This window comes from Harpia harpyja, chromosome Z (assembly GCF_026419915.1).
Source record: "Harpia harpyja isolate bHarHar1 chromosome Z, bHarHar1 primary haplotype, whole genome shotgun sequence".
NCBI classification, from domain to species: Eukaryota; Metazoa; Chordata; class Aves; order Accipitriformes; family Accipitridae; genus Harpia; species Harpia harpyja.
In genome coordinates this window covers 83,330,563-83,345,080 of record NC_068969.1, presented here as the reverse complement: position 1 = coordinate 83,345,080, position 14,518 = coordinate 83,330,563, and the positions used below count along the sequence as shown (strand labels likewise).

At 36.4% G+C, this 14,518-nt stretch overlaps 1 protein-coding gene across 3 annotated transcripts in view; it reads right to left on the bottom strand.

Annotated features, from left to right (window-relative positions):
• Positions 1-14,518, bottom strand: part of PTPRD (protein tyrosine phosphatase receptor type D) — a 1,297,083-nt gene that overhangs the window by 1,248,781 nt on the left and 33,784 nt on the right. Inside the window, exon 1 of one of the 3 annotated variants that reach the window (XM_052775888.1) lies at positions 6,636-6,758. The exons of the other annotated variants lie outside the window; for them this stretch is intronic. The gene's annotated coding sequence lies outside the window, so the exon portion shown is untranslated. Of the gene's footprint in view, positions 1-6,635; positions 6,759-14,518 lie in introns of those variants that run through there. 3 annotated transcript variants of the gene reach the window in all.

The following is a 14,518-nucleotide window of genomic DNA, read 5'->3' as shown; positions in this document are numbered from 1 at the left end:
CACCCCTGAGCACTACCCTGACAGAGATACAAATATTGTCCTGTTTTCCGTAAGCAATGTATATGTAACCATAAAGCACGTATTGGGCCCACATTTTCTGTCCTTCAAAACATGTTTATATAATCCAGGACTTCGACAGATAAATACTGCATATTTATCCCAATTACTTCCTTCTTCATCCCACTAAGTATCATGTGAACTTGATATTGCAGTTCACTGAGAAATGGTCTGTGAAGCAGTATTACACAAGGGTTTTCTTCATCTCATGTTATGTTTTCCCAAAAAAGGAATACTGGGACCAATAGCACCAGTCTCAACATCAATACTAAGGGTTTGTGAAGTCCCACTATCCACTCTCCTACTCTCCACTGCCATCACCTTGAACATGACAAGGAGTTATATTTTGTCAGCTGAACAAATGAAGAGCAATGACTGAACACTCTGATGGGAAACCGAAAGCCAGTTGAAAAAAAACAGGGCTTAGAGAAATTAAAGTTTGGATGTTCCCTGCAGCATGTTACCCAACTTAAGAGGGAACAACAACCAAGGCCCCAGCCACGTTTTGAAGTTAGAGTTCAGAAGATTATGTCAGCATATTTAGCTGGCAGAGTCACGATACCTTCACCTACTCTGTTGCCTGACCCCTGTGCTCATCACCAACAGCTGGGAGAACAAGATCTTTTATTCTCAGTTGAATACAAGCACAAAACCCAAATTCCAGAATTTTCAAAGGTGACAGGCTCTCAGGCAAGTCTTTCAAGATGATTTAGATTTATGGACCTTTTTCACAGGAAGAATACGGCCTTTAAGACACTTTAATGCATGCTTATATACTGTTGGCTATATTATTTTGGCTATTATCCCTTTAGCCAGCCTGTTCTGAAGTAACATTAGAGTATATATAGAGAGAGAGAGTATATATTCCATCCCTCATTTTTTCTCCACTTTTGTTTTCATGGCCATGACAGACAGGTTCAATCCTGATTTATTGGAATTTTTCCATCTTTAATTTGCTATTTCTTCTCCTCTAAGGAAATCAGCTTGTATTCTTCTAACTCAGCTCACGGTTTCCTTTTCATCCACAAACCAGACTAAGAGATTTGCCAATGTCATGGTCTACCTCAAGTCTCTCAACTTCCCCTGTATTTCCATTCTCAAGATCTTTTAACTTCTCAGAAAGTCCTCACCACTTTTTTCTGAGCCTAGTTGTCAAGACTTTCCCATTCATTCTTGGCAAATGCCAGGAAGGATCTCTCACTCTTTTCCTTGCTCCTTTAGTTTCTGTTAAGCATAATACAGGAAAAAAAACCCAAACATAAATCCATTTATATTTGTATCAAACCAGTTAAAAAGAACAGTTAACTCACTAGCTTCAAGCTAAATATGACTGAATTAGCTTTCTATTCTCAAAAAAACTAGATTTATGCCTAATTACTTCATTTATTTTGTTTGCAACTGAAATTAAATAAATCAGCTGGGTAGTCTCCCACCAGCATTTAGCAGATCCTTTCTCACATCACAAAAGCACTATGCAATTTGGCACTATTCTGAATGATTGGCAGCTTCTACTCAGGAGAGGCCAAGGAATGAAATGCCAAGGAAAGAAATGCCAAGGGTTTTGCAGGTCAGTGCTTTGGCAGAACTATATGGGAAAGCTTGTTTTGCTCTTTGGAAATGCTGTAAGTTGCTTATATTCATGAAAAATAAAGTGCAACCAAATCAAAAAAGCCAAAAAACCCCAAACAAACAAACAAAACCAAAAAACAGCAAGATACTCATTGAGCAAAGTTGATGGGAGAAGGAAAGAGAAGTATTCTGACTCTATTCTCCTTCTTCCAGAAATATAACTGAGTTTTGAAAGCTTCATAATGGGGAAAATATTCCCATTGCTGAAATGCTTATGTTTGGCTGCATGATTTTCTAATCTATCATGAAATAATGTTACAGAGTAATGAATCAGCAGATGTGTAAGTACAGCCTCAGACAATGGCAGTAGTACACCATTACTTTAGCAGTGAGTGTGGAAATGCTCTAATCACAAAAATGACAAACTCCTAAATTCCATTTAGTGATATTAGGTAGGAAAAAACAACAGGGATAAAGACAATTAATTTTTTTATATACTTCAAATATATTTGGAAACTGAGAGATGCCATGGTTACCTTGGGTTTCTACTTCTGACACTGACCTGTTACTTGTATGATAGGAAGGCAATTTACATGTCAGTTTTTACTATCTGTATTGATAGAACAATAATACTTCTCTCTCTGAAGCATGCCCATGGATAGAAAGCAGGACTACAACAATAATGTGAATGATGGGTAAGAATATCCACCTATTTTAAAGGGCTTATGCTGAGTTTGAGTACCCAGTGTCATACATTTGGGTTTGTTTTCATCTTTGGTTTGTGTGTTCATCAGTAATGTGTAGCCATATAACGCAATAAGTATGCTGTTGCCATTGTTGCCGTAAGAAGTCCACATGCTGTTAAACTAAAAACACAAGCTTCAGGATTTGTAAGGCTTTGTCTAAACTTGACTTGTTCTGGACTGTCTTGACCACTGTTTTAGCTTGTTTAGCAGTAACAGCAATTGTCTAGCCACAGGATGACTATTAAATACTTTGGTTTAGCTTTTGCTGAGCTTTGTACAGCTGTATTATGCAACTCTAATTATTATTTATATATCTCTAACCAATAGATAGCAATAACAAGCAGAATTCTGCATTGGATGAACTATCTATCACTGTAAAACAAAAATGCAGTGCAGAAGAGTACAGGCATGGACAGATAGCAGAGTCTTTGAAAGTACAGGTACATGACAATACAGAAAGACCCAGGCTGTAAGCAACTCAAAAATGGTCTATTAGTAGGCATTAAACAAATGCAACCTTGGGAGCTGGATAAAAGCAGTTTTAGAGACAACAAAGTACACAAAAACAAGTATCCAGCTTAAGAAAAACATGTCATATATATTCAATCATCCACATATTGCAAGTGCAAGATATAATATAGATTTGCAAACTAGTAAAGAAAGAGCAAGTTAGTGGATTGCAAGACCAAACGTAAACATTACCCCCAGTGGATCTAAGAGTAAGAAGACAAAACCCCCAAGTTAGTATCACACTTCTTCCAGTCAAGGACATGTCGTGTTGACAGTTGACTGTACTATTTGTACCCCAAGATTGAAATCATTGACCTTAGTACCTAGGAGCAGTGGAGAAATGATCATGACACCCAAGTTATTACAAAGTTTGTTTATATTATTTGTGATTGCACAATTAATGCAAATAAGCTGTAATAATTAGATAATCTGAACAATATGTGTCAATATTACTATGATTGGAGTAATGATAATTCTTTCATTAGAGTGTTAAGACTTTAACTAGACTAATAATAAATTCATGGCTTTCCTTGGCCTACATATATTCCAAAAGTAGTAATCCACTAGTTGGTGAAGAATGCAGACAACCTACTGAACAATTTGGATGGAACAATTTGGTAGCGATTGCTGGAGTTGTAGGTAGCAGCCGGCACCATTACAATTTGCAGTAACATAGTGAAAATTAGGGTAATAGAATTTTAAACACCTAGAGTACTGTTTCTAATTAATGCAGCTAATGTTATACTCAAAACTCGTTAAATCTATTTGAAATATGAGCTAAAAAATTTATACATATATATATAAAGGTCATGGTGGAATATTTTAAGAGAACATTGGTGTGTCACCATCTTAGAACATGCTATAGATCATGCCACCCATACTCTTTCTGAGGTACAATTAAGATGTCATATAGGAATCCAAGTAAAAATAATAAAGGATATAAACCAAAACATCACCACCATACAAAAAATTAGTATCAGATTCATTCAATGCACAACAAATGGCAGCATTTGTAGGGGTTCAGGAGGTGGAAGCAGGGATGGCTAGTCCCAGGACAAAAAATAATTTATAGGAACAGTACCTTGGTAATAACAAATAGTGGAAGAACACGTATCAAAGAAAAAAAAAATTGGCAACCATGAAGAAATAATTAAGTTTTTAAAATATTTTTAAAGCCATTTGCAGTTGCCTGTGCTGAAGAGATCTGAAATCCCATTAACTTTCATAAAGTGGAAATACCTTTCTTTCTTTCTTTCTTATCTATCATATATATATAAAAATATCTATCTTTCTAGAAGATTCTAGTTTTATTTTAAAAGCAGTTATTAACTTGTAAATTATCATATCCTAATATCACCTTAAAATTCAGCAGTCTGCTGTGATGCTTTTTTAATACTGAAAGACTAGCATATAATACTTCTGAGCTACATAAACCAGTGTAAACTATAGTTGCTGATATAATGACAAAATTTGCTTTATAAACACAGATGCTCTGTACTAAGAATAACATCCTACTTCCAATCCCTTGTAGCCCTGCATCAGCTTATACTGTATTATAAAATGGCATAAATTTTTTATTAGTTCACTGAAAGGATATGAAATACACTTTCTACTTACTCCCCAGTCATTGCTTTGCTTTAATTGCTATGTAACGATTTAAAGAAAAGTAAACCACATAAATCTCGAGTTTTGGGGTTTGGGGTTTTTTTAGTTGAAGGAAGTATACTGTATATTAAAATGCTGTTTGCTAGACAGTGACCCTCTGTAGAACAGACAGGAGTACGATATAAAAGCATTGACTTTCTGAAGGGTAAAATCTCTGATAGTGAACTCACTGAAGTCAATTGCAAGCTGTCCCAGTAACTGCAGTCACAGCAGTTCTGGCCCCTCTAACTCCCTGCAGTGGAACCAGATTAAATAATATATGGTGAGATTTGTATGAGCATCCTTTTTGATTTTATGTAAGCCTATTATAAACAAAATCCAATCAATGACATATACCTGTCTGCAGAAAGAATTTTAAGGAAATCAAAGGGGAACATGAGTTGCTACAGATTTACAATAGTATAATTGGTGGAAGAATTTATTCCATGTTGTCCATACCATGTATCTGTCTGCCATATGGGTTTTGTGCTATTTAGCAATCACAAACAGACTCCGTAACTGTCTCTCTGTAGGGTCTGCAAGAGAAACTGTATCATATATTTTTACCATATGCTTCTAACAGTCTAAGAATAAAAACAAAAGCAAAGCAAAAAATACCAGGCAAGTTACTGTATCATTTCTGATACTGATATGGATTTTAAAAAAAAAAAAAAAATCCTTTCAAAACCAAAGTAGAAAAATACACAGTTGCAAAAATGTCCTGTTAAAGAGCTTATAAATTTACTACTTGTAATGTAAAGTCCTTTAATTTTCTCTGGAGTACCCTACTTAAAAAACTATTTTGGCTTATGATGCCTTAAATCTCTTCCAATCAAAGGGTAGAGCATTACACTTCTGTGAATTGTATTGCAACTGAAGGGAAAAAAAACCAAAACACCACCACTCACCATTCTGCCAGGGGAATGCAATGTTAAAAAGCAGAGAATGACCTCTTCCCACTCTCAGAAACTCTTCATACAATACCACAATGCTAAATTTCCCAGTTCTGGATAGATCTGATACTATACTTTTATGGAAGGCATTTTTCTAGTTGTACAATGCAAAGAGGGGAGGAAACCTGAAGTAAAAAATATATCTTTCTACAAATAATGTAATATTGAAAGACTAAAAAGCTCACTCACTCATGCCTTATACAAAACAGAGCAGAATAACAACAACAAACATTCAGAAAGGAATTACAAATGCCCTCTACTTATGCATTTCAATGAGTGTTAATGACGGGTGGGGAAAATCCTATTAGATTCTACTAGATTGAAACAAAAAAAATAAAGAGATCATTACAGCCTACTATCCACTAAGTTCACTACAGGTGTCAGAATTACTGAAAGGAGGTCTTCTAAGAACTGTAGATTTCTCCACAAATTACAGATTTAAAAGGAAATAAATGACTCAGTAGGTTAGGAAGTAAATAACCAGATAAGTGAGTTCTCGATTACTGAGTGTGCTGTACATATTGGACAAACAAGTCTTTTGGTTCTTCTTTCAAGCCAGTTCTGTCCCTACCTATCTGTCTCAGTCGCAAGTGCACTACTGATGTCCTGCTGTCCCACTGTACTTTATGTCTGAGTGTATAAGTAAAAATATAACCATCATAATTGCCATATTTATTTTGGAGCATTTACAAAAAAGTGTCTATGATTTTTATGCACTACACGGCATCTGCCAATGTTTGAAACAATACATTTCAACATTATTAGAGAATCTCTACAGGGGGTAAGAAGGCAACACAGCTCACTGGAATAATGCAAATGATCTTTAGGACACTGCCAACGTACATCAAAATGTTAGATGGCCACCAACTGTGAATTCGTAACTTTCGCATCACTTTACATCACAGCACAGAAAAGAAAGAACATTGTGCCTGTTACTGGATATTTTAGAAAACTGGCTTTTAGCTACTCAGTATTACGAATTTACCACAAAAGAAGACAGAATGCAATAAATTCTCTTATTCCCTCCAGTCATCTGGACTAATTTTTATATAGTAAAGTCTCTCTCTTTCCTACCACCTGGATCAAGAGATTTTATCTTCTTGAACCAGTTATCAGACACTTCAACATACAGGTGAAAACATATTTTCAAACTTACCATGAGCTCCTGATAATCAAGATATTTTCCCTCGGTAACTGTCATAAAGTTCAGTCAGATTTTGAATCAAATCCTGTGCTGTAATGGGAGAAAGAAATGTACAAAAGCTCTTTTGTTGTTTTTTTTCTATCAGCCTTTGAGGAGATAGGAGCTGGCAGCCACAAGTCGTTTGCAGAAAAAAATAAGAAGTTGCAAAAAAGGGCATTATTTTCAGCTAAGGAATTTAAAAAAAAAAAAAAAAAGAAAAGAAAGAAGCATTACTATCTAAATTTTGACTCAGTGATGTAACACTGCTTGACAAAAAAAGATAGGTATTATAATTTCTATTTTGCAGGCATTGAATTGTCCACAAACAGTGAATGCAGATATTCTCAAAAGGCACAGACAGTTGTTACCCAGCATTCATTGTCCAGGTCTCTGTAATGGGTTTGTATGGCAGTGTCAGTGATATAAATACACTTATCTGGATATTAAGACCTTTTCTTGAACCCCTAAACCACACCAGAATGAAAATTCTTATCTAAGGTATTACAGTTACATGCACTGTACTCTGTGTAGCCTACTCATTTTGTCTTAGACTGCACAATGTTTGCCTAGACAGAGATGTAGTTATCCTGTGAGAAGTCTGATCAGTCTATCAGTCTGATTGCATTTCTGAACAAGTAGAATTTAAGGATAGTGTAGGAATTCTTTACTTTTTTTAAATCCATGTTACCATCTATTTTCATCTATCATGTAATCATCTATTTTCACAGCGGTTTTCTCAGAGTATAACAAGCCTTTCTTTCTGGCACAAAGTAATATAACAGTCTTCCAGACTTTTAGACTGCAATAAAAATAAATATTAATAGTTCTCTCCACACCTTTAGTAAAAATTATATACAATTTTAATTCCTTGGCAGCAGATGCAATGAAAATAATGCAATATTTCTGTTGATAATTAAGATCGAGAATGTCACTTTTTTTGTTGTTTAATTCTAAGCAAACTAAGACCAAGGAAAAGATTACAGATGACCACTTTGCCCTCAATGAGTGTAACATATCAAGAAAGAAAATTTGACTGCTATTCATTTTCCAAGTAAAATACTGTTACCCAGGCCACCTTTAAAGACAAGTTGTATACAGAAGGCAATTTAAGAAATTGATAAGAGATCAGTCAGATATTTCAGCTCCAAATTCAAAAGTAAGATTTGTCTCAAGAGCAACTTAGTTTCCCACATGTTGGCAGGTTCATACAAATCTGCAACCAAATGAGTCTATATTATAAACATATCCTAACTCCTACAGTAAAGTATGATGATTCAGACTTCCAACCTGATTGCCCTTCTTTTTCCCAAGTCTCTCTCTCTTACAAAATTGTAAGAAAATAACACATTCAAACAGGCTATACAAAAGACAGCTCTTGTCCTATATCTTAGCTATAACCATACATTTCACTGTATGAGTTCTTTATAATAAACACAAACTAAGCATCCTCCATTACTTGTATCTCTCGATTTTATTCACCAGTTTCACATCCTACCAAATGCATTTTTGTTTGTCCTTCATAAATAAATAAATAAATAAATAAATGTCTTCCTCCCTTTTTGCTACTCTTAATGCCAGATCTTCCTCCTGGATACTTGTTCCTTCTTCTTGGATTTTGTTCTACTGATACTTTTTGAGGTAGACAGCATATGTGATTAGTACTCCAGTTACCACAGAATTATATAAATACTTCATAACAAAAACACAGTCTTGAACCACAAAATCTGCCCATATTTTGAAACTATTAATAATGCTTGGTATTTGCCCTTGACCTTAATAATTTTTTCCCTCTGACAGTGAATTCTGTCACTAGAATTCAGGACAACAAATTCTCTCTTTCTCCACTGATGACAAAATGCCTCCTATGGATAATTTTTCTGAAAAATCTCATGAACACCAACAAGTTTTTGTAATATAAACAAAGAATCTAAAATTTTGTTGCAATTGTGGCAAACATATTCTTAAAATTTGTAGCTTGGTTTGAAATTTATGTTTTATTTCCAGGCAGGAGATTTTACATTACCAAAAGCAGACTTTTTCTGATTTTTCTAAAATTTCAGTCTTACTTGTACATTGCAGTTCAAAGGATGTAACCAAACAAGAAAGTGCAAATGCTACTAGTCTGCCTTACTGTTGATGTAGGAAATATTTTTCCTTCATCACCTGTGCTCAAGTTATCAAAACTCTTTAGAACACGAAACTAAAAATTAAGGACCACATATATCTTGGCCTGGGTGTGATCCCTATTTCTTCATAAGAGATGTGTCATGGTTTAACCCGAGCCAGCAACTAAGCACCACACAGCCACTCGCTCACTCTCTCCCAAATGGATGAGGGAAGAATCAGAAGGGTAAAAGTGAGAAAACTCATGGGTTGAGATAAAGACAGTTTAATAATTAAAAAAAAAAAAAAGGAAAGAAGAAAAACCCCACACAACAAAGAGAGAAGAAAATAAACCCCAAGAAAAACAAGTGATGCAAAAGAAAACAATTGCTCACCACCAACCTTCCAATGCCCAGCCAGTCCCCAAGCATCAGCAATACCCACCAACTTCCACTTGCCCTAGTTTTAGGGCTGAGCACAATGTCATATGGCATGGGATATCACTTTGGTCAGCTGGGGTCAGCTGTCCCAACTGTGTTCCCTCCCAACTTCTTGTGCACCTCCAACCTATCTGCTGGCAGGGCAGTCTGAGGAGCAGAAAAGTCCTTGACACTGTGTAAGCGCTGCTCAGCAATAACCAAAACATCCCAGTGTTATTTAATATCACTGTTTTCATCACAAAGCCAAAACATAGCCCCATACAAGCTACTATAAAAAAATTTAACTCCACCCCAGCCAAAACGAGTACAAGATGCCAGAATACTATCTGGTCATTTGTACCTAGCCATTTTCTGACAAGAATATAGGATTTATTTTATAAATAGCATTGATGGTTTGCAGTGTTGAAATGTGCCAATGCAAGATTTTTCTTTTGAACTCATGATCTTAATAGGACAATCATATTACTTTTGCCTCTAGTACTAAGTGTATGTCACAAATTAGCAGGCAAATTATTTGTAATTTGAAAGAAAAATACTGAGCCTAAATTCTTGGTGAAAATTTGCAGAACGTATAGAGAGACAGAGCCATTCAGCACAGTCCTCAAGAAAACATTGCCTTCCAGCTTGAAATATAAATTCTGAATGAAGTTGAAACAACTGCAATTCAGACTTACTAGAACATTATTATAGAACAGTCACCCCTTCTTTCCATGGGACATAAATGCAATCAGCCGGATGTTACAGACTGAGACATCCATCAACCAAGCCTACACCTAGAATCAAGGTTAAGTTTTATTTTTTCAGCACAGACACTGCTAGAATGTAGTATTATTAAAAGAAATTGTCAACATTTTTCAAGATTGACAAAAAAAGCACAATTTTTCATGAATTTCTGCATGCTTTGGGGAATTTTTCAATGGAGCACATACATCTTAAAATATTACTCTAATACCAAAACAGAAAAATTTTCATAATACCTTTTTTCAGTCAGAGTGTCTGGAAATTTATTGAACAACTATAGCACCCTGAGGCACTCAAGAGTATATGATAACTGAGTTTGGTGAAGTCTAATGTTCCTGTGAGGGGTGAGTGTGGAGTTATGAAGAGGACACACTTATAGGCATGTCCTACAAAATACATCTTTGGGAAAAGCAGGCTTCTGTGATATATATTCTTTCTCAAATTGCATGATTGTCTTCAGTTCTTGTTTACTCTTACACTTTTCTGTTCCTTCTTTTTTTTTTATTTAGCCTGCACACAATGTAAATAAAGATTGATATAACAATACACAGTGAACTATATACTGACAATCGATACCATTTCAATTCTGACATTGAAACAACTATTATATCATTAAACATATGAATGTTATTAAATCTTTTAGAAAGAGTTCAGTGGGACTCGGGGATACAGGAGATCACTCTTTCTCCTTTCAGTGCCATCCAGTTCCTCAGATATCTGGGACATGATTGTAGACCCCATAGCTGAAAGCTGCTGCATGGATGTGCACTCCTGTAAAGCTAGCAGTGCCCTGCAAACCCAGTCCTGTCCCCACAGACTCTCACTACCTCTAGCTGTGTGTCCACTCTGCTTTACACCTACTCTTTCAGGGGAAAGAAGAAGGGCAGAGATAGGGAAGAGAGAAGGGAAAGAGCAAGGGAAGGAGAAGGAGAGCAGAGAGGAAGTGAAAGTGGGAGCAGAAGGGGAACAGTAACAGAAATGGGGAGGAAAGGCAGGAGTGTCTGAGCCCTGCACACATCCTAGTCATCCAGGGGCCGGGCTCCTGTGCTCAGGGGCAGCTATAATGCAGGTGTCCAGCTCTGCATCAATGGGGGCATGCCCCCTATTCATTTAGGAGCTGCTTTTAAGCAGACTTCTCTCCTTCTCCTTGCCTGAGCTTGCAGCCCTGCCTGTGCTCACACACCCCACTAGGACTTTGACCCTGACTCATGTGCTTGACTACCTGGCTTGATCTTGGACTTGCACCATTGCCATGGACTGCTGGCTGACCCCAGCCACCATCACAGACCTGTTCCCTTCACCTGGCTCAGATATTGTGGGACAGCACCCTTGTCTCTGCCCTGCTGTGATGCTCATCTCCCAACTCGTCTCACAGACCACTAACTGCCCTTGCTGCTTCCTCATTCCCAGTTTTAGTCCCTCCTCAGTGCAGGTGTAACTGGTAGGCTTTAAGGGCATGGAAAGGAAAATAAAAAGGCATACAAGCCTGGTCAGCATACAGTATGATACAAGATTGCTATAGTAAATATAGCTATGACATTGATACAGCTTGCAACACTTGCATTCAGAATTACAACATTATCATAGTATCCTAGTGATGCCTGTCACTGGCCTACAAAAAAAAAAAAAAAAAAAAAAAGGGAGAGAAAATAAGAACTGCATCATGTTTTATTTATCTTAATCTTTCCCCTCCTAGTTCAGAACAGTATACTGAATAAGGAGAAAAAAGAAGTGACTCAGAAATGAACGTGTGGTTGATTTAAAATGCCAAGCACCATATGTATTAATAAAATATATATAGATGTAGATAAGACAACCTGTTACAATATAATAAGCACATAAAAATGAATTGTTGAACAGGTGCAGTGAAAGGAAACATCAATTAGAAAGTCAATTGGAAGGTCAAGATATCAATTAAATGGTTAATGAGCTATTTCTGGAAAAATCAGACAACTGCATTATATAGAATTTCTTCAGAATGTGAGCTAGAAAATAGTTCACAAAGATGAAGAAGCAAAAGGGTGAACATGATGTATGAATTCTAAAAATCACAGTCAGTCATAGCACTATTTGTTTGCTTTTTATGTAAGCTGCAGTTTAACTGGCAACTATACTGTATCATAAACATCAGCAATTAAAGACAGCTAGCCATTTCTGGCATATAACAGCCAGAAGGATGCAAAACTAACCCTTAAAGCAATTAGTCCCTCTGTGGTGAAAATCCTAATATGGCATTAAGACACATTACCTCCTATGGCTTCTCTCTTATGGTCTCCAGGATAACAGATGTAACTATGAGAAAAAGTAAAGCTAACTTCTCTACTACAGTGCCAGGTAAAGAAAACCTCAGAACAGTTCTTGCTTTGCTTCTGTAAAACCTTCAGGTAATTGGTCAGAGTTTTTACATCAAAAAATGGAAAGAGTTCTGCTATCCATTCACTTAGGTGGGATATTCTTCAGGCTGCAGCCTTCAATTGCCCAGTTGTGTTTAGTTAACTCTCCAAACACTTGTACCATATACTTGTTTTTTCTTGAAAACTCTGATGGGATGATTAGTGACTCAAAAGAAACTTCTTCAGAATAGAGCATGCTTTGTTCTATATATTTTCAAGAAGAGCAATATTCAGTCAGACCAATGTGGATGAAGAGTGCAGCTAGCACAGTATCCACACTCTAGCAACAGCCATAAATGCATGCCTTGGAAAGAGTAAGAATAGCACATTTCTGATGCTGCCCCATAATGTTTTCCTGGCCCACAAATATTTTCACTTCATGGGGTTTCCTGGGTGTGATGTGAGTTATGCAGTAAACTCCAGTTAATCTCTTCTCCAAGTTCTTTTTCCGTCTCTACTCAAATATATGTAAACAATGTACATACAAAGGCTTCCAGAAATCTATCACCTTTTGCATGAAGAACTACATCCTTTTGTTTCAAACCAGTTTCCACATACTTTGCATTTAACAAACGCTGTTTGTTGCAATCAGAGAGGCAAGGAGCAGTCTAGTCTCTTTTGCTTATGATTCTGCAGACTTTTTCTAACACTTTTAGTCATTTATTTTCTAAGCTGATGAGTCCTAGTACCTGCAGCTGTACCTAAAATAGTAGGTGCAGTCCATACTTTTGATATCCATATTGCTTTTCTCTGAAACTTTTTTTCCAATTTTTAGACACTCCTTTTTGAAACAAGCAACCAGAACTCATCACATAGCCTTCAAGCTGTGACAAACCATGGATTTATGCAGTGGTATAAATCATATTCACTGTTGTGTTCTTTGTTCCTTTTCTAATCCTTTCCAATATATCACCTGTTTCTTTGACTGCTGTCAAGCATTGATCTGTTGTTTCTATTGTTTCTATGAAGTATCTATCTCAACTTCAAGGCCTTTATCCTGAGTAGTAATGATGCACTGAACCCATCACTTAATATGTGAAACTATTATTATCACTGTTATGCCTCAGTTCATATTTGATGGCACCAAATTTCACCTGCCATGTTATTGCCTAGTTGCTCAATTTGTAAGGTTCTTGTATTATTCTTCACAGCCACTCCTCACCGTTTTTACATTCAGTAGCTTTGTAGTATCAGCAAACTTTCTCACCTCACTGGGTCAATCTTCTTTTCTGATGGTTTTATAAATAAATATGTGAAAGATACCAGAACAGATACGTTCAGAACTACCGTGGTGGCTTCTCACACTGCAAGAACTTATCCTTTATGTTGTGAATTATTTATCCATACTAGACCTTCCCTTTTATGCCATGGATATTGAAACTCCTTAAAAAGCCCTTTCAGAAATCCAGGTGGTCTACAGCAACTTATTTATATACTCACTGACTCCTTCAAAACATTCAAAAGGAATTTAAAGTGAGATTTCTCTTTAAAGCAAGCTTATTCTTTTTCAGGTAGATTATATTTATCCCATGTTCAATAATTGGATCCTTCACAATAACATTCAGCCCTTTGCCCAGTAGAGATGTCAGCCATACAGATCCATAGGCTTCTCCCTGGAACATCTTTCTAAACAGTGACAACACACTTCCCGTCTCACAATTCTCAAGTACCAAGTAAGTTTTACATGCCCTTGTTAGCAATTAATTTGTTTCAACTCTGTGCTAGAATTCTTAGGTGCATACCATCCTATCCCAGTGATCTACCGATGTTTATACTATTTCTTCAAAAGCATCAGCATTGGTATGACAACACAACACGTGTTATGTCTATTTGTACCATTACATCTTCACTGTTATTTGTACCGGTCTTCAGCTGGTCTTTATAGGTCTTTATCTAAGTCCATATGTTCTTGTCTGTGAGCCAACAGAGCAGTCTCCCCTACCCTTCTGAAGGATCTTTTTTAAGACCTTCTTTGATTCCAAGGCTCTGTTTTTGGAAAGGGCAAGCCTGTAGGTAGTTTCTTGCCATTTCTATATTAAGTCTCTTGAAATTTATTGTACCAGATGTCTTATCTTTCCACAGATTCACTCTTCTTTGATCTCTTATAGCATCCTCTTCAGTTAATCCTTTCATGTTAAAAATGGCACAATAATTACTTATTAGAGCAATTCAGCTTGGC